General features: G+C 39.8%; 1 long non-coding RNA gene across 1 annotated transcript in view; it reads right to left on the reverse strand.

Moving 5' to 3' along the window:
* LOC129045591 (uncharacterized) overlaps positions 1-19,684 on the reverse strand; it is a 49,589-nt gene that overhangs the window by 19,893 nt on the left and 10,012 nt on the right. The window contains exon 2 of the long non-coding RNA XR_008505545.2: positions 6,694-6,761. This is a non-coding gene — a long non-coding RNA (uncharacterized LOC129045591). The remainder of the gene's footprint in view (positions 1-6,693; positions 6,762-19,684) is intronic.

The raw sequence follows: 19,684 nt of genomic DNA on the forward strand, positions 1-19,684 counted from the left end.
GCATATATTAGTAAATCTATGTGAATAAGCACATATGGGTTTTTTATAAAACTTTATTCAATCTCAGAGAAGCTGAGATTTTGTGACTTGGAAAGACCATGACTACTTTCAGGTTCTACTAGTAAAATAAGACAGGAAAACATCATTTAAAGAAATAATGCTAGGGGTGCCTGCGTGGCTCAGTCGTTAAACATCTGCCTTTGGCTCAGGTCATGATCCCAGGGTCCTGGGATGGAGCCCTGCATTGGGCTCATTGCTCCACAGGAAGCCTCCTTCTCCCTCTCCCACTCCCCCTACTTCTGTTCCCTCTTTTGCTGTCAAATAAATAAAATCTTTTTTTAAAAAAAGAGGAAATAATGCTAGAGAAAGTTTGAAAAATACAGCTCATTTTAAAACACTAGTATTTGAAAATAAAACATATTACCTTCTCTTTATTGCAATGGGAAAGGCCTTGGCTTGTTTTCTCTAGGGAAATTTCCGTTACAGTAAGCAACCACTGGACTCAAATGCTCAAAACTGAGGTAATACAGGGCATACTAACTATAAAAAGTCAAAGGTCTTCACACCTGTTTTACCCCCCTTTAGTGTCTGCTTATACACTTACAGTAAATACACGTGGGCTTCACGCCATGGTCTTCTCATGAAACCAGGAACTACTCAGAGGAAACACTTAGCTCACAAAACTGCCCCATTTCTAGATTGGAAGCTTCACAAGTATCAGCTCCAATGGTTTTCCCAAGCAGAAATCTCTTGAATGACAGGCCGCTATTGATTACTACCAGTGACAAGAAGTTCACTACTTTGCAGAGTACACTATCGTACTGTTATTCTAACACAGCAGAAGTCAGGATTTCATAGCTCTAATCATTATTTTTAATTCTTCCCTTTGAAAACATAGGTAATAAATTGAATTCTGTGACCAAATTAAATCCTTCAAGTATTAAAAGAAAGCCTCATACCCCTATTGTGCCATTCACCATAATTGTTGGCGTTATGTCCACCACTAGATGTTAAGCTATGTGGGGTGGGCAGGACCACATCACTTTTATTTATAGCAGCATCTCCCCGCATGGTGCTTAGACCATAATAAGTGCTCACAATATTTGTTAGGTGAATAAATGAACTATTTTGGCTCTTTGAGCTAAAAATTGAGGCAAGAAGGTAGAACTCAAGCTAATTTCTCCTTTTCATTCTTTACACCATCCTTTAGTCTCCTTTCCCAGACTAATATCAAATTAAAACAAAGTTACAGATGTACTGGTCAATGGGGCTGGCTGGAAAGCTCTGAATTAACTTGAGTACTTCAAAATATTAAGCCAATAAGTCAGTCTGGGCTTTGGATTCCCAGTCAGAGTTTCTGATTCACAACAAGTGTGGAAAGACATTAAAACCACCAGAAGGAGCCCCCCGGTCGGCTCAGTCGTTAAGCGTCTGCCTTCAGCTCAGGTCATGGTCCCAGGATCCTGGGATCGAGCCCTGCGTTGGGCTCCCTGCTCCGCGGGAAACCTGCTTCCCCCTCTCCCACTTCCCCTGCTTGTGTTCCCTTTCTCACTGTGTCTCTGTCAAATAAATAAAATCTTTTTAAGAATAAAAAAATAAAAATAAAACCACCAGAAAATAACATTAAACCAAAAAAGTATGCTTAGTGGGTGTTATCCTTGTGGTCAACTCACGGTCATGCTTTTTTCAAAAACTGGACTAAGTCTTTTGTGCTTCAGGTGACCTCTTTGAAAGAGGCTGTCAAGTTGGTGATCTGCAATGTTAGCTTTTGACAATTCTTCCACTGCATGTGACCTCAGGAGAAAATGTCAGCCTAATATGTATGGGTCCTTCAAAGTGAACAATGACCCCATCTTAGTTTTTCTGGAACACAGGACATTATTTTGGATGAAAGTAACCTTTGTAAACAAAAACCAGAAAGTGAAAACTCTCACCTCCGGGTCTGGTAGCAAATGAGCCTGAAAGACTTCTTCAGAATTGAGCTCAGTGATTGGCTAAAAAAACATCCAAAAGGTGGGAAGGTTATGTCTGAAACCATCTGGGCTTTAGGTCCATGAGCACAAAAGGAAAACAGTCAAGGGGTCATTTACTTGAAAATGCAAAAACAAGGACTAAAATACGAATTGATATCCAGAAAGGAAAAGAAAACATAGCTCTTTTGACTTTTGCAAACCAAAGATATAAATTCTCTCTCTAAATCACAAATGCTTCCTCCTTTTTCCTCAATTGATTTACTGTATTTGCTAATTAAATTAGAGCCCCATCCCAAGCATGCGCCATTAGCTAGGATGGAGAGGAAATGTGTATTCTCTATATTTCTTCTGGGGAAAGTGCACATTGCTGTTTTAGTACCACTAATCACAACTGATTATGTTGCTGATATTTCACATTTCATATGTTGCTGAAACTTCAAGTCATCGGATCATTAATAGAGAATGAAGCTGAATGTAGATTTGTCAATGTGTATGAGAGAGAACTGAAACTTCAGAGTTTTATGGCCTCGGCTCCTATCTTCATTTACCTGCTAGGTGACTTGGGAGAAGTTACGTCACTTAACTGCACCTCAGTTTCTCCTTCGGTGAAATGGGGAAATAATAGCACCTGAAACAAAATATTTGGATTGGGGGGCACCTGGGTGGCTCAGTGGATTAAGCGTTCGACTCTTGATTTCGACTCAGGTCATGATCTCAGGGTCATGGGATCCAGCACAGGAGAGGCTCCGCGATCAGTGCAGAGTCCGCTTAAGACTCTCTCTCTGCCCCTCCCACCCCCGCATGCTCTCTTTCTCTCTCTCTCTCTAAAATAATAAATCTTTAAAGAAATTTTTAAAAAATAAATCGAAATATTTGGGTTGGAGTTTCAAAGTGATGTGTGTGAAATTCTTAGTAAGTATACCAAAACATTATTTCTGTAATTATAATGCTTATTGTTATGTAATTATTTTATTTAATACAATTATCATTTATATTATTTGTATTTATAAATTTATATATACTTATAAATATAACTAATATAATTTTTATTACTATTATCATTATTACTACACCAAGTATTATTGAATCTAAAACACCCAGATATTTTCTGTGTATTTGACTCTGGCCTCAGAGCAGCATCTGGGAATGAAGCCAGATGCCTAGGGCTGAGGAAGGCAAGTCTTTTGTTACTAATAGAGAGACAGCCGGGCTGGAGCACAGAAGCCTCCAGAAAGCAGTTCCCTCAGGGGCAATCATCTCCCCTCTCTCACACCCCTGGCCACATGCACTGCATTCTTCTAATCTCCAAAGGCCCAGCTCCTGGGGTTTATTTTGATAAATGTTTCAGGCCACAGAGTGCCAAGAAACTTGATTCTTTCACTTTTCAAATACCAAACCTCTACCTGAAAAAGGAATGCTTAGATCAGAGCACAGAGATGAAAAGTTTTAAGTTAAACATGCAGTTCTCCCCTTAACCTATTGTCTGCTCTGTTCCTCAACTCTGCAAAGTTGGAAGAAAAATATCTTCAGATAAAGACTATTATAAATCACTAGTGAAAAGTTAAATATGATTTAGCAAATGTTCATTTTATCTTAAAAAGCAGGGTTATAATGGAACTGCCTTTACAGTTAAGGCCAACAATGCTCTTGAGGGAATTATATGTATTTTAATAAAATCATTCTGCAAAGTAACATAGCTCAAATTCTTTACTGTATTCCTACATTTTTATACCTAATGGTCAAAATAAGTTACACCTGGTTATTGTAAGAGGGAACACTATATCGTTCTTTTTCACTGGAAAGTAGAACTAATATTTCTTGAGTACCTGCTAAGTGCCATGTATTTTATTTATATTATACTATTTCATACGGCAAACCTGCATCATTTTTACAGACCAGCAAGCTGACAATCAGAAAGATTAAAAAACTTTCCCAAGTTCCTAACACTAACAAGTGGAGGAGGTAAGATCTGAATGTAAATGTGTGTGATTTCAAAGCCAAACTATTTAATGGAAACTGCAAAAATGCTTCATATTTGATTATGGGATTTTAGAGATCTTTCACCTCATTCCATTCAACAGACCACATCCACAGCAACATATCTATAGTTTTCAACAATTTGTACCTCCAGGAGAATATATTTTTGAAGTTTGAGAAAAACCTCATCATGCAAACTTGGTCAGCTACTATCAGCATGTAATGATCAATTCTTGCTCATGTACTTGCTTCCTTATTTATTGACTATGTTCCCTGCAGTAATACAGGCTCCATAGGACCCAGGCCTTGTCCATCTTGGTCATCTCGGCATTTCCAATGCCTTTGACAATTCTTGCCATCAAGAAGCAGCTCAATAAATATTTTTGATTAAAAGAATGAATGAATGACACATTTCCCACATGCCCAGGATTATGAGCCAATAGGGAGTCAATTCTCACTTTCACTCTGCAAGTGAATGAGGATGGCAATAGTTCTAGTACCTTGTGGCTTTTTCTCATTGTGAGACATATAGTAGAAAAGAAATCTTTCCTTCTGTTTTGAAAATACCAGTCGTTACCTCATTAAGTCCAGAGACTATTATCATTCCCTATGAGTTGGTCATGGCACCAAATCCACACTGTTGAAGCCTGAAGAATTCTCTAACTTTGTAAGGCATATGAAACATTTTTCCTAAGAAGATGGTTTCCAAAATTCCTTGAGTTAATGGTAACAACTCAAGCAGTGATTCTCGGATGATGTGGTACCGTGTATTGCTTTAGACCTGACATCAGGTTTCTCGCATAGGTTTCTTCTTATTATTAGTTAACTCAGTGGGTTAGAGTTTGATATAATGAGGTCAAGATCATGGATTCAAACCCCTAGTGGAACGATTAGCTTAAGTTTGTTCCCCGGGCATAGGGTTAACTCCGAGCCCCTTCTCTTCCCCTTGCCTTTGGTTCTACCCTTCAGAAAGGCCAGGATAAATAGTCACACAAAGCAGAACAGATGCTTAGTGACAGAACTGCAGGAGAGTCATCTCTCTATAAGATCTCCAGATCTCACGTTCATACATCTCAAAGAGCTGTGTTACTGACTCACAATTCCTTAACAACTGATTTTGTACATTTCCTAATTAGAGCTATAAACAGTGGAATAAACAATCTATAAACAAGCCTATAAATAACCAAGTGGTTTATATAAAATTAAATAGGAAAAAAATATTTCCAATGGCCAGAAGTAGCCCTTCAGAATAAAACTTCTACTAAAATACATTAGCCAAGAGTTTGCCTTAATGGGAAAATAGTTACTCAAGTTATTGTATGGGAGAATACACACTTAACATAAATTTTATACACAGACTCTCAGAAAATTATTAGTGACTTTATAAGCAATAACAAGGAGGTATCTCATTAACTAGAGCATTTAGGTCCTGGAGGAGATTATTTCCAGGAGACACACAGCCAAGCAGTCTACTTTCAGTAAGGACTTACTCAATTTAAGTCAAGAGCCAAATAAGAAATTGGACTTGAGTCTGATCCGCAGAAAGAGGACTTCTTCTGCTAAAAACATGGGAGGTCTTTAAAATGACTCCAGGTCACAGTTTGCTGAACCAAATACCAAGTGTTCATTTAAATATAATTTGTTTTTATTACTTGACCCTCTAGAGAATGAGTGGTTCCACAATTCATCAAGTTAAAAAAAAGGGGGAAAGTGAGTGGAATGTTTCCTCTGGAAACCAAACAATGTTGTCCTTAAATTTGGCCAAGCTGCCATCCACAAGCTGAAGGCTTCTCCCCATGGGTTATCACTATACTCCACGAATGAATATATAGGTTGTTCTTTTTTGCCGTAATGAAATCTTGGCTAATACTTGGGGAAATGCTGATTGAGACTACATGCAGAGAAACTAAGATAATCTCTAATATATTACCTTTAACCTAAGTCATTCTCTTAACTTTTCAGCTATTGCTCTTTTTTTAGAGGCAGTGCCTTGGTTCTTTCTTCTTCCCTAAGTTGTCTTGCACACTGAAAGGGCCAATACTGGGTAAAACTGAGAACCACTTAATGCTTGCATTTGGTCTTTCCAAGCTTCCTCTTTTCAAATGTTGAGACCCTCCCACAAGCTCACCCTCAACCCACTCTCTCCTCAACCAGTTCCTCACCCTCACATTCCCACCCTCATTACAATCTGTGTAGAGAAATACATTCCTATCAGCTACTCACATTTGAATGCAATTTCTATTCAGCTTTTACCTTGTCAAAGATTTCTAAACTTTAAGTTTTTTCTCCTTATTAACAGATATCTAGAGCAGTTCAGAAAAAAAGGTTGGGTTTGGATTAGTTTTTGTTTTGATATGTTCTATTTTCTAGAGAAAGCATGAAGTAATAAAAAGAGCAGAGGCAGGGCGTCTAGGTGGCTCAGTCGGTTGAGCATCCGACTCTTGATTTCAGCTCAGGTGCTGATCTCAGGGTCATGGGATCAAGCCCCGGGTCAGGCTCTGCGCTCAGGGGGGAGTCTGCTTCTCTCCCTCTCCCTCTGCCCCTCACCCACTTGCTCTTTCTCTCTAAAATAAACAATAAATCTTAAAAAAAAAAAAAAAAAAAACAGAGGCTTAGTGGCTCCTCAGACCTAGTTTTGAACTCTCTAAGGCTTCATACTGTCTTGAAAGGAGGGAATAGTAAGTCTACACAAAGTTGATGTTAATATTAATGAGACCATTTGTAAAAACAATAAAAGCGCTACCTTGTACAACAGACCTCTCATGTCTGGTTTCACTTTCCATGGTTTCAGTTACCAGTGGTCGACTGCATCTGAAAGCAAATAATCCACGTATTGTCAGAAGGTCAATAGGAGCCTAATGCTATGTCACAGCGTCCACATCATTCACCTCACTTCTTCTCTCCAGGTAGGCATTTTATCATCTCACATCACCAGAAGGATGTAAGTACAGTCCAATAAAATATTATGAGAAAGAGAAATAGGCCACATTAGCATCACTTTTATTAGAGTATATTGTTGTAATTTTTCTATTTTATTATTGGTTATGGTTGTTAATTTTTTACTGTGCCAAATTTATAAATTTTACCGCAGGTAAGTATATAAAGGAAGAAACATAGGGTTTAATACTATCTGTGGTTCCAGGGACCATCCACTAGGGGTCTTGAAACATATCCTCTGCAGATAAGGGGGGACTACTGTATCTAAGAGATGCAATACATATATGACTTATAGGAAGCATGATTACCTGTTAAGAGTAAAGTGAATGTAGCTGAGTAATAAAATTGCTTAATATTGAGGATTAGAACAGCTGCTGTGGGAAACCTGAATGGGAGATGAACAATAACAAGTAAAATAGTATCCAACAATATTATGGTTCTGGCTGAGGTAGAGACTGTATATTGTTCAGGCAGTATCATGCAGGGTGCAGATGCCCTGGTATGGGGTCAGAGGGAGCAGACTGTTGGCTTGGTCCAGAGTCTGGGTCATCCCTGTTCATGAGCCACTTGAAAGACATTTTTGTCAACAACAGAACAGGCTTAGCCCTCCACTGGGAAAGCAAAACCAGCTCTGGAGTCTGGTCTATGTCAAAGATACACTAAACATTCACTAAGGATGCCTCTGCTGCAGGAAGCCCAGATTCCTGACTCAGCACCTACTTTCTAAGCAGGAAACTGAGAAACCCAGCTTGGTTAGGACTATGGAAGATTTACTTCCTAGCTCCAGCATCCTGCTCAAGCATTCTCTTGTCTCTCTTTCTCTTTTAGGTTAAACAAAAATGATTTGATGCAGGATGTGGGTCCAATGTCATACATGGGTGGCTATTTATCTTGAATCTCCTTGCACTTTCTATCACTATTCCTGACATGCTACCACTCTTGATCAGAGTCTAGGTCATCTTTTTTGGAATTTAAATAGGTAAGAAATACAGCCTGTTAGGAGACCTACATTTAAGCAAGCTATTCTGTAAAGAGTCTCAGGATAACTCAGTTATATATTTTCTTTAAATGTGTTACTGCCGTCACTGGTCCACCCAAAACTCCACTGCTCCTTTCCCACTACCCAGTTTGAGCAGGTATTGCATCCTCTCCCAAGAACCACCAACAGATTGCAGTGAGTAATATCTGTTGACGGTTCTTGGAGAGAGGATGCACCTTAGAAAAATGTCACAAGTTAACAAAGGTCTCAGAGATGTGCTAGGGGTCTCCAGGGGCATGGAGGCAAAGTGCTGTGTTGCACGTTGGACAGAAGAGCCCTGTCTTATTTGGGCCTATGAGTGAACAGGTTTCTCTGATAGCAAAGGTCTGATTATTCAATGGAACTGAACATGCCGATTGCAGGATATGCTCAGAAAGGAAACCAGGGAAGTTGAACTGGTTGTTAAGAGAGAAACTGAGGTGATGGACTATGGGATCCTGACTAAGCAGATAAGTATGTGAAGCCAAAGATGACTCATAGATTGAGAGAAAAAGGAAAAGATGATAAACCTAGAGGTTTAGCAAAGCCAAAGAACAGATTCCTTGGGACTAAAGAATAAGAGAGCCAGAGATGGATGCGATAAGGGAAGGGGTCAGCCAGCTGAAGATCAAATCTGGACTTGAACAATTTAAGGTACTGGTGATCCACTTTAGGATGCAGAAAGCTCCCCATCACCTGAAACAGTCCAGAAGACATGGTCATCTAGAATGGGCAAAAAAGAAGTCTTTCAGGGATGTTTTACAGGGCAATTCTCTGTTAAGAGAGTTAACACTCCCGGGGCGCCTGGGTGGCTCAGTTGGTTAAGCAACTGCCTTCGGCTCAGGTCATAATCCCGGAGTCCCGGGATCCAGTCCCGCGTCGGGCTCCCTGCTCGGTGGGGAGCCTGCTTCTCCGACCCTCCCCCCTCTCGTGTACTCTCTCTCATTCTCTCTCTCTCAAATAAATAAATAAATCTTAAAAAAGAGAGGGAGAGAGAGAGAGTTAACACTCCCTTTGAAAAAGGAAGCTTTTACTACAGATTTCAGATAACCACAATTTCAGAGAGGAGGAAAGATGATATGGTATTCTTTAAGTTCCCTTCTAACTCCATGATTCTTTTTTTGTTTTTTGAGAGAGAGAGCGAGCATGAACGGGGCGGGGGGGTGGGGGGGGAGTTGAACGGAAAGAGAGAGAGAGAATCTGAAGCAGACTCCATGCCCAGCACAGAGCCTGACGTGGGGCTTGATCTCACGACCCTGAGATCATGACCTAAGCCAAAATGAAGAGTCGGATGCTTAACTGACTGAGCCACCCAGGTGCCCCCCAACCTGCAGATTTTAGGGGAGGGGCATAAATACAAGCTTAATGCTTTCTTCTCAATTAACTTCAGGCTGTTTCAAGTAGAAAAATTTTCAGTATCTAGCTTGGCTTTGCTGCCCTTCCAGTTTCAAAGAAGTGCATAAGTTTAGTTATATCAAAATTCCAGGTTTTCTCATAAATGGCTTTACAGCTATGACCATCTAAAGCGTGAACAGAAAAGCTTGTCTTAAGTTTTAAGATGTTGTTTTGAAAGTAGGTTTGATTGGTGGTTGATTACCCATGACTGTGAAGTCAAAATCCACATGGATACAGAAAATTCACATATAACTCAAAAATTTCATGCCAATGTAAACAACAGGGAATAAAGCCCTGGTTCATTCTTCCATGATGTGTTAATGAGCAGTGAAATGGGCAGAAGGGTAACCAGCGGGAGAATGTCTGGGTAAATAAGGACCCTGGCAAATCTATAAGCTTGGATAATAGAATGGTACAATGAATCTGAGAAACCCAGATTCAATGTGATTGATTATCCACAGTCTGCTGTTCAGAAAAATTATCTTCTCTATTAACACAACTTAGGTCCAGAACGGCTTTCATCACACAACTCAGCTACGGTATTTTCTTCGGGCATCAAATCAGTCTCCTGGGGTTGTAACTGTTTTGTCCCACGGATTACTCAACTATACACACACAGACTCTGTATCGACACAAACAAAAAAGCACACTTGCTGTCATATAAATAATAAAGCCAAACGTGCTAATGCTTTGCTGCCTTTGCAGTGATCCACCAGGGAACTTTTGCCAAACAGACTGGAATCGAGTCAATGTTACATTTTTTAAACAAGAAGAAATTCCAGGCATAAAAGTGTGCCAGTTTTCCATTTGACAAACTTGATAGATAAATATATCTATAAGTTTACTTCTTTTTATGGTTTCCAGTGGTCTCTAAACTTTTTAAACTACCCCCATCAATAAGAAAAATTGGAGGATGCATTCCCACTAAGTGTTGGTTATATAAATATTAATTTATGTATGTATGTGGTATGAACCAACTCTAAAAAGATGTTCTAGATACAGTAATTTTTTAAAAGCATTCAAAATGATATAATAAACATAAACTACTTATAAATGTCTTGCAAACTTTCATACCTCCATACTATCATTGACTAATATCCTAACACACAGCATACACTTAATTTGATATGCTGTTAACTATAGTTGAGTTAAATCCATATTTTAAAATAGTTGCATTGATATTTGTGAATTTTTACTGACTTCTTGTTAGATCCTCTTAATGTGGCTGACAAAGAGCTCCTAATAAGAGTAGAAGTGTCAACTCTGCCATGGTCTTATTATTGCTTTCAGCTTGCATTATTAGTTTTATTTTGCATTTGAATGTTCTGTGCAAGATATTTTATCTATCATTTGGTTCCACAATTGTGACTGTTAATTTAGTAAATATATAAATAAATAATATATAAATTATATATATAAAATATATATTTATATATATTTATACATATGTATATACACATATATAAATATATGTATAATACATGTATTATACAAAGTACATAAATAACATAAAAATATGAGCCCACAATCCACTTATGGAAACACTTGAATTATACAGCATTACAACAGATTGGTAGTAGTCAATCACATGTAACTACCAGGGCCAGCTCTACATGATGTGGAACTCCTATCCTACCTACAAAATACCTTCTGTATCAGCTGACAAATGGGCATGTGGTGGGTGAAACATCACTAGTAATGCATATATTTATTTGTATAAACAATAACTAAAAATAAACTGAACTTTATCAAAGTTTTAAAACCTCTGTACATCAAAGTACACTATCAACAGAGTTAAAGGACAATTCATGAAATAGGAGTAAATATTTTCATATCATACATCTGATAAGGAATTAATGTCCAGAATACATAAAATTCCTATCATTCCACAACAGAAAAATGAGCAGCCCAAGTAAAAAGTGGGCAAAGGACTTAGATGGAGATTTCTCTAATAAGATATACAAAGGGCCAATGAGCACAGGCAAAAAATTCTCAACATCACTAATCATTAGGAAAATGCAAGCCAAAAGTCAATGAGATAATACTTCACACCCATTAGGCTGCCTATTGTAAAAAAATAAATAAATAATAAGTTGACAATGTAGAGATACTGTGGAGGTACTGCAAATTCATGCTCTGTTAGTGGTTATGTAAAATGGTGCAGTCACTGTGGAGACAGTTTGGTGGTTCCTTGAAGAGTTAAACATAAAATTACCATATGATCCAGCAATCCTGATTCTAGGTGTATACCCCAGTGAATTGAAAATAGGGACTAAAACACATTCTCGAAAGCCAATGTTCACAGCGGCATTATTCACAATAGCCGAAAGGTGGAAACAACCCAAATGTCCTTCAATGGATGAATAAATGAGCAAATGTGGTATGCCCATACAATGAAGTATTATTCAGCCCCCAAAATGAATGAAATTCTGATACATGGATGAAACTATGAAAACACTAAGCTAAATGAAATAAGCTAGACACGACAGATAAACATCACGATTCCATTTATATGAGGTACCTAGAATAGACAAATTCATAGTGACAGAAGGTAGAATAGAGGTTACCATGAGCTGAGGGGAGGAGGGAATGGGGAATTATCATTTAATGGGTACCGAGTTTCTGTTTGGGATGTTGAAGAAGTTTTGGAAATAGACAATGGTGATGGTTGCATAATACTGTGAACATACTTATTGCCACTGAATTGTATTTAAAAATGGTTAAAATGTAAATGTTATATTTTACATATTTTACCACACAAAAAAAAAATCACCAGAAAATTAGTGAAGCTTAATTTTTTTAAGGTTAATGTAAATTAAATTTTTATTATATTCTTTTGGCATAATCATAGGTCACTTATGCTCCCTATATAGTTCCTTACTTTGGAGACCTCTGATTTTAAGTCAAACTGTACTTATCAGTGATCAGAAGGGGACGCGATCACCTCCCAGATCGTGTAAGGTTTATGTGTGCCTTGGAATTGTCATGTATGGGATACCTCTTGGGCCCCCACATATTGTTTTACAAGTGTGCTACACAGTGGTGTTTCCTGGCTGAGGAGGGTGAATGGCTCTGAAATCGAACTTGTGCTGTGCCCCCGGGGCCATGCGATTTGGAGGAAAGTTACAACATTCTAGACAAAAGGGTGCAATTATTTAAATCATTTTGAAAAGTGTGCAAAATCATCATAGTTTAAAACCCCAAGGCTGAAACAAATAATTTCAGGAATTTCATACTAATGTTCAAGTGAAACTTTCTTGACATATCTAGAAAAGCTAAGTGTGCCAATTGATATGCCACCTTGTTAGCCAAGACAGTAAAAATTCATTGATATTTCTGAGTGAAAAATGGTGACCAGAACTACTGAATGGAGCAGGGGGAGCCTTAAGTCTCCAAGTCCCTGGTCAAACCCACACTCATTAATTAATGAATGAAACTGTACTGCAAATCCACTTTGTACCAAGTGAGTGCATAAACTAGGGGTTAAGAGAGGAAGTGAGGTGTCCAAGGTCACACAGATGGTTAGTGGGAAAACTAGCATGAGAGTCTGAACCCCCAAGCAACTGAGGCTCCTGGCACAGTGAGTGTGATGCACCCCAGACGGGCAGAAATGAGCACACAGAATGCAGCCTAGGCACGGCTGGTATTGTGGGCTCCACAGAGCAGAATGTTAGCACCCTCACTGTACATTGAGATGTTTGTGACATCTTCATATGAAGCAGAGGAAAGAAAAGAGAAAATAAACATATAGTGACTATTTATCACCCACCATTCCGTGCCAATTTGTGCAGGCTCCTCTATTCTGCTTTTCTCAAAACTTTCCAAATTATCTGTATTCTGGATCTGCTAAAGGTGATATAAATACTGTCTTACATATATATATACACTATATTTTATTGTACGTAGATATTTATATATTTATTTTTCTCTCCATTTACATAATCAATCTTACCTTTAAAATAAACTAATTTTGGGTGTCTGGGTGGCTCAGTCGGTTAAGTGTCTGCCTTAAGCTCACATCATGATCCCAGTGTCCTGGGATTGAGTCCCTCATCAGGCTCCCTGCTCAGTGAGGAATCTACTTCTCCCTCCGCCCCTCCTCCCTGCTCATGCGCGTGCAGGCACGCTCTCTCACTCTCTCAAATAAGTAAATAAAATCTTTTTTAAAAAACTAATTTTATGGGGGGGAAGATGGCGGAGGAGTAGGGGACCCTATTTCAACTGGTCCCTGGAATTGAGCTGGATATCTACCAGACCACTCTGAGCACCCACGAAACCAGCCTGAGATGTAAGAAGATCTGGATCTCTACAAACAGAACATCGCAGGCGGTTGGTTTTGAGGTACGAAGCGAAGCCGTGATTCTGCGGGCAGATATTGGAGAATAAACGGAGGCGGGAGGGTGCCTGGACGTGGGGAGCCTACACCGCCGGTGAGTGACAGCCTCCCGCGCCGAGGACAGGCACAGACTCACAGACCGGTAGCGTCGGGAAAGAACTTTAGGGCAGGCCCCAGGGTAGAAAATCAGACCAGCGGGATCGCGCGCGCAAACCGCAGCCCCCCGGACAAAAACCAGAGCAACGGTCGCAGGCACACGAACTGCAACCTCCCAGACGGAAACCTGGTGCGCCAGGGTCGCGCCGGTGAACTGCAACCCCTGGGGTAGAAACCCCAAGCGGCGAGCGGCAGAGTCACAGGCACGCGAACTGCAATCCCCGGGACGGAACCCCAAGGCGGAGTCGAGCGCGCGCGAACTGGGAGCGGCTGGCGGTTTTAGAAACACAAAGGGCAGAGACGTGCCCCGACCTGGAGGCAGGACTGGGAGCACTGTGGAGGGGTGCACAACCCAGGACGCTGCACTTTATAGCAGCACGGACAAAAACGGAGACGGTGTGGCCTGGAGAGCTCACTGAAGAACAGACTGCGGTCTCTCTGCTCTGAGGCAGAGGGTTGGAAATGGTCTCTTCTGCTCTGACTCGTGGAAGAGACGCAGAAAGCTGCCAGGGAAAGCCGCCAGAGAACAAAAGTCCCAAAGATTGATTCCCGCTGAGCCCATCCCGCACCACAGGGGCGCAGGGCAACTCCACCCAAACAGGGTTGCCTGAGTAACAGCGCGGCAGGCCCCTCCCCCAGAAGACAGGCTGGGAAAACAAGAGGCCAGCAACCCTAAGGTCCCAAGAAAACAGGTGCATCTTGCTTGGGTTCTGGTCGATAATTTGGACTCTATACATTCCCTCAAACACCCATCAACAGATGACTAGCAGGAGGAACCCCCAAAACAGAAAAGACTCACAGATTATGACTTATGCTGCAGATTTACAAATGGATGCAGATATAACCAAGATGTTGGAGATAGAATTCAGGCTACCAATTGTGAAGACAATGGCTAGAATGGATAAATCAATTAATGGCAACATAGAGTCTCTAAGGGCAGAAATAAAAGGGGAATTCGCAGAACTTAAAAATGCTATCAATGAGATCCAATCCAATCTAGATAATCTAACAGCTACGGTAACTGAGACAGAAGAGAGAATAAGCAATCTGGAAGACAGTATAATAGATAAAAAGGGAAAAGAGGAGGCCAGGGAAAAACAACTCAGAATCCATGAAAATAGAATCAGAGAAATAAGTGACACCATGAGGCATTCCAATGTCAGAATCATTGGAATCCCGGAGGGAATGGAGAGAGAGAGAGGACTAGAAGATGTATTTGAGCAACTGGTAGCTGAGAACTTCCCTAATCTGGGGAATGAAACGAACATTCGAGTCCTAGAGGCACAGAGGACCCCTCCTAAGATCAAGGAAAACAGGCCAACACCCCGGCAGGTAATACTAAAACTTGCAAATCTTAGAACCAAGGAAACCATCTTAAGGGCAGTTAGGGGGAAGAGATTCCTTACGTACAGAGGGAGGAACATCAGAATAACGTCAGAACTATCCACAGAGACCTGGCAAGCCAGAAAGGCCTGGCAAGACATATTCAGGATACTAAACAAGAAGAACATGCAGCCAAGAATACTTTATCCGGCAAGGTTGTCATTTAGAATGGATGGAGAGATGCAGAGCTTCCACAACCGGCAGAAGTTGAAAGAATATGTGACCACTAAGTTGGCCCTGCAAGAAATACTAAGGGGGGTTCTATAAAAGGAGAAAGACCCCAAGAGTGATCTACAATAGAAATTTACAGGGACAATCTATATAAAAACAACGTCTTCACAGGCAACATGATGACAATTAATTCATATCTTTCAATAATCACTCAACGTGAATGGCCTAAACGCTCCCATAAAATGGCACAGGGTTGCAGATTGGATAAAAAGACAGGACCCATCCATATGCTGTCTACAAGAGACTCATTTTGAACCTAAAGATACATCCAGACTGAAAGTGAAGGGATGGAGAGCTATCTTCCATGCCAGCGGACCTCAAAAGAAAGCTGGGGTAGCAATTCTTATATCAGACAAATTAGATTTTAAACTAAAGTCTGTAATAAGAGACACAGAAGGACACTATATCATTCTTAAAGGGTCCATCCAACAAGAAGATCTAACAATTGTAAATATCTATGCCCCCAACATGGGAGCAGCCAACTACATAAGCCAACTGTTAACCAAAATAAAGAGTCATATTGATAACAATACGTTAATTGTAGGAGACCTCAATACTCCACTTTCAGCAATGGACAGATCATCTAAGCAGAAAATCAACAAGTAAACAAGAGCTTTGAATGAAACATTGAACCAGATGGACCTCATAGATATTTACAGAACATTCCATCCTAAAACAACAGAACACTCATTCTCCTCGAGCGCACATGGAACTTTCTCCAGAATAGACCATATACTGGGTCACAAATCAGGTCTCAACCGATACCAAAAGATTGAGATTATTCCCTGCATATTCTCAGACCACAATGCTCTAAAACTGGAACTCAATCACAAGAAAAAATTTGGCAGAAATTCAAACACTTGGAAGCTAAAGACCACTCTGCTCAAGAATGTTTGGGTCAACCAAGAAATCAAAGAAGAACTTAAACAATTCATGGAAATCAATGAGAACAAAAACACTTCGGTCCAAAACCTATAGGATACTGCAAAGGTGGTCCTAAGGGGGAAATACATAGCCATCCAAGCCTCACTCAAAAAAATAGAAAATCCCGAATTCACCAACTAACTCTACACCTTAAAGAACTAGAGAAAAAGCAACAAAAGATGCCTAAGCCACGCATTAGAAGAAAAATAATTAAAATTAGAGCAGAAATCAATAAATTAGAAACCAGAAACACAGTAGATCAGATCAACGAAACTGGAAGTTGGTTCTTTGAAAGAATTAATAAGATCGATAAACCACTGGCCAGACTTATCCAAAAGAAAAGAGAAAGGACCCAAATTAATAAAATTATGAATGAAAGGGGAGAGATCATGACTAACACCAAGGAAATAGAAACAATTATTAGAAATTATTATCAACAACTTTATGCCAATAAATTGAGCAACCTGGATGAAATGGAGGCCTTCCTGGAAACCTATAAACTCCCAAGACTGAAACAGGAAGACATTGACAACCTGAATAGGCCAATAACCAGTAACGAGATTGAAGCAGTGATCAAAAACCTCTCCAAAAACAAGAGTCCAGGGCCTGATGGATTCCCTGGGGAATTCTACCAAACATTCAAAGAAGAAATAATACCTATTCTACTGAAGCTGTTTCAAAAAATAGAAACAGAAGGAAAACTTCCAAACTCATTCTATGAGGCCAGCATTACCTTAATCCCCAAACCAGGCAAAGACCCCATCAAAAAGGAGAATTTCAGACCGATATCCCTGATGAATATGGATTCCAAAATCCTCAACAAAATCCTAGCTAAGAGGATCCAACAATACATTAAAAGGATCATCCACCACGACCAAGTGGGATTTATCCCCGGGATGCAAGGGTGGTTCAACATTCGCAAATCAATGTGATAGAACACATTAATAAGAGGAGAGAGAAGAACCATATGGTCCTCTCAATTGATGCAGAAAAAGCATTTGACAAAATACAACATCCTTTCCTGATTAAAACTCTCCAGAGTATAGGGATAGAGGGGACATTCCTCAAGCTCATAAAATCCATCTATGTATAACCCACAGCGAATATCCTCCTCAATGGGGAAAAGCTGAGAGCCTTTCCCTTAAGATCAGGAACACGTCAAGGGTGCCCACTCTCACCACTGTTGTTCAACATAGTACTAGAAGTCCTACCAACAGCAATCAGACAACAAAAAGAAATAAAAGGTATTCAAATTGGCAAAGAAGAAGTCAAACTCTCTCTTTTCGCAGACGACATACTTTATGTGGAAAACCGAAAAGACTCCACCCCCAAATTACTAGAACTCATCCAGCAATTCAGTAATGTGGCAGGATACAAAATCAATGCACAGAAATCAGTTGCTTTCTTATACACTAACAATTCAACTGTTGAAAGAGAAATTAAAGAAACGATTCCATTTACAATAGCACCAAAAACCATAAGATACCTCGGAATAAACCTAACCAAAGAGGTAAAGGATCTATACTTTAGGAACTACAAAACACTCATGAAAGAAATTGAAGAAGACACAAAAAGATGGAAAAATATTCCATGCTCATGGATCGGAAGAATAAACATTGTTAAAATGTCTATGCTACCCAGAGCAATCTATACCTTCAATGCCATCCCGATCAAAATTCCAATGACATTTTTCAAAGTGCTAAAACAAACAATCCTAAAATTTGTATGGAATCAGAAAATACCCCGAATTGCCAAGGAAATGTTGAAAAAGAAAAACAAAGCTGGGGGCATCACGTTGCCCAATTTCAAGCTACATTACAAAGCTGTGATCACCAAGACAGCATGGTACTGGCACAAAAACAGACATACAGACCAATGGAACAGAATAGAGAACCCAGATATGGACCCTCAACTCTATGGTCAAATAATCTTTGACAAAGCGGGAAAAAACATGCAATGGAAAAAAGACAGTCTCTCCAATAAATGGTGCTGGGAAAATTGGACAGCCACATGCAGAAGAATGAAACTCGACCATTCTCTAACACCATTCACAAAGATAAACTCAAAGTGGATGAAAGACCTCAATGTGAGACAGGAATCCATCAAAATCCTAGAGGAGAACATAGGCAGTAACCTCTTTGACATCGGCCACAGCAACTTCTTTCAAGATACATCTCCAAAAGCTAGTGAAACAAAAGCAAAAATGAACTTTTGGGACTTCATCAAGATAAAAAGCTTCTGCACAGCCAAGGAAACAGTCAACAAAACAAAGAGGCAACCCACAGAATGGGAGAAGATATATGCAAATGACACTACAGATAAAGGGCTGGTATCCAAAATCTATAAAGAACTTCTCAAACTCAACACCCCAAAAACAAATAATCAAGTCAAAAAGTGGGCAGAAGAGATGAACAGACACTTCTCTGAACAAGACATACAAATGGCTAACAGACACATGAAAAAATGTTCATCATCATTAGCCATCAAGGAAACCCAAATCAAAACCACACTGAGATACCACCTTACACCAGTGAGAATGGCAAAAATGGACAGGGAAAGAAACAACAAATGTTGGAGAGGTTGTGGAGAAAGGGGAACCCTCTTACACTGTTGGTGGGAATGTAAGTTGGTACAGCCACTTTGGAAAACAGTGTGGAGGTTCCTCAAAAATTTAAAAATAGAGCTACCCTATGACCCAGCAATTGCAGTACTGGGTATTGACCCCAAAGACACAGATGTAGGGAAACGAAGGGCCGTATGCACCCCAATGTTCATAGCAGCAATGTCCGCAATAGCCAAACTGTGGAAAGAGCCGAGATGCCCTTCAACAGATGAATGGATAAAGAAGATGTGGTCCATATATACAATGGAATATTACTCAGCCATCAGAAAAGATGAATACCCAACTTTTACATCAACATGGATGGGACTGGAGATTATGCTAAGTGAAATAAGTCAAGCAGAGAAAGTCAATTATCATATGGTTTCACTTATTTGTGGAACATAAGGAATAACATGGAGGACATTAGGAGAAGGAAGGGAAAAATGGGCGGGGGGAATTGGAGGGAGAGATGAACCATGAGAGACTATGGACCTGAGAAACAAACAGGGTTTTAGAGGGGAGGGGGGAGGGGGGATTGGTTAGCCCAGTGATGGGTATTAAGGAGGGCACGTACTGCATGGAGCACTGGGTGTTATACGAAAACAATGGATCGTGGATCACTACATCAAAAACTAATGATGTATTGTATGGTGACTAACATAACATAATAAAATTAAAAATTACAAAAAAAAAACCAACTAATTTTACTTAGTGAATATTCTGGAATTGCAAATTGTTCCCCAAAATAAGTA

Source organism: Mirounga angustirostris, unplaced genomic scaffold (assembly GCF_029215605.1).
Source record: "Mirounga angustirostris isolate CCGP_5_RB_7025 unplaced genomic scaffold, mMirAng1.0.hap1 SCAF_3, whole genome shotgun sequence".
Classification (NCBI taxonomy): Eukaryota; Metazoa; Chordata; class Mammalia; order Carnivora; family Phocidae; genus Mirounga; species Mirounga angustirostris.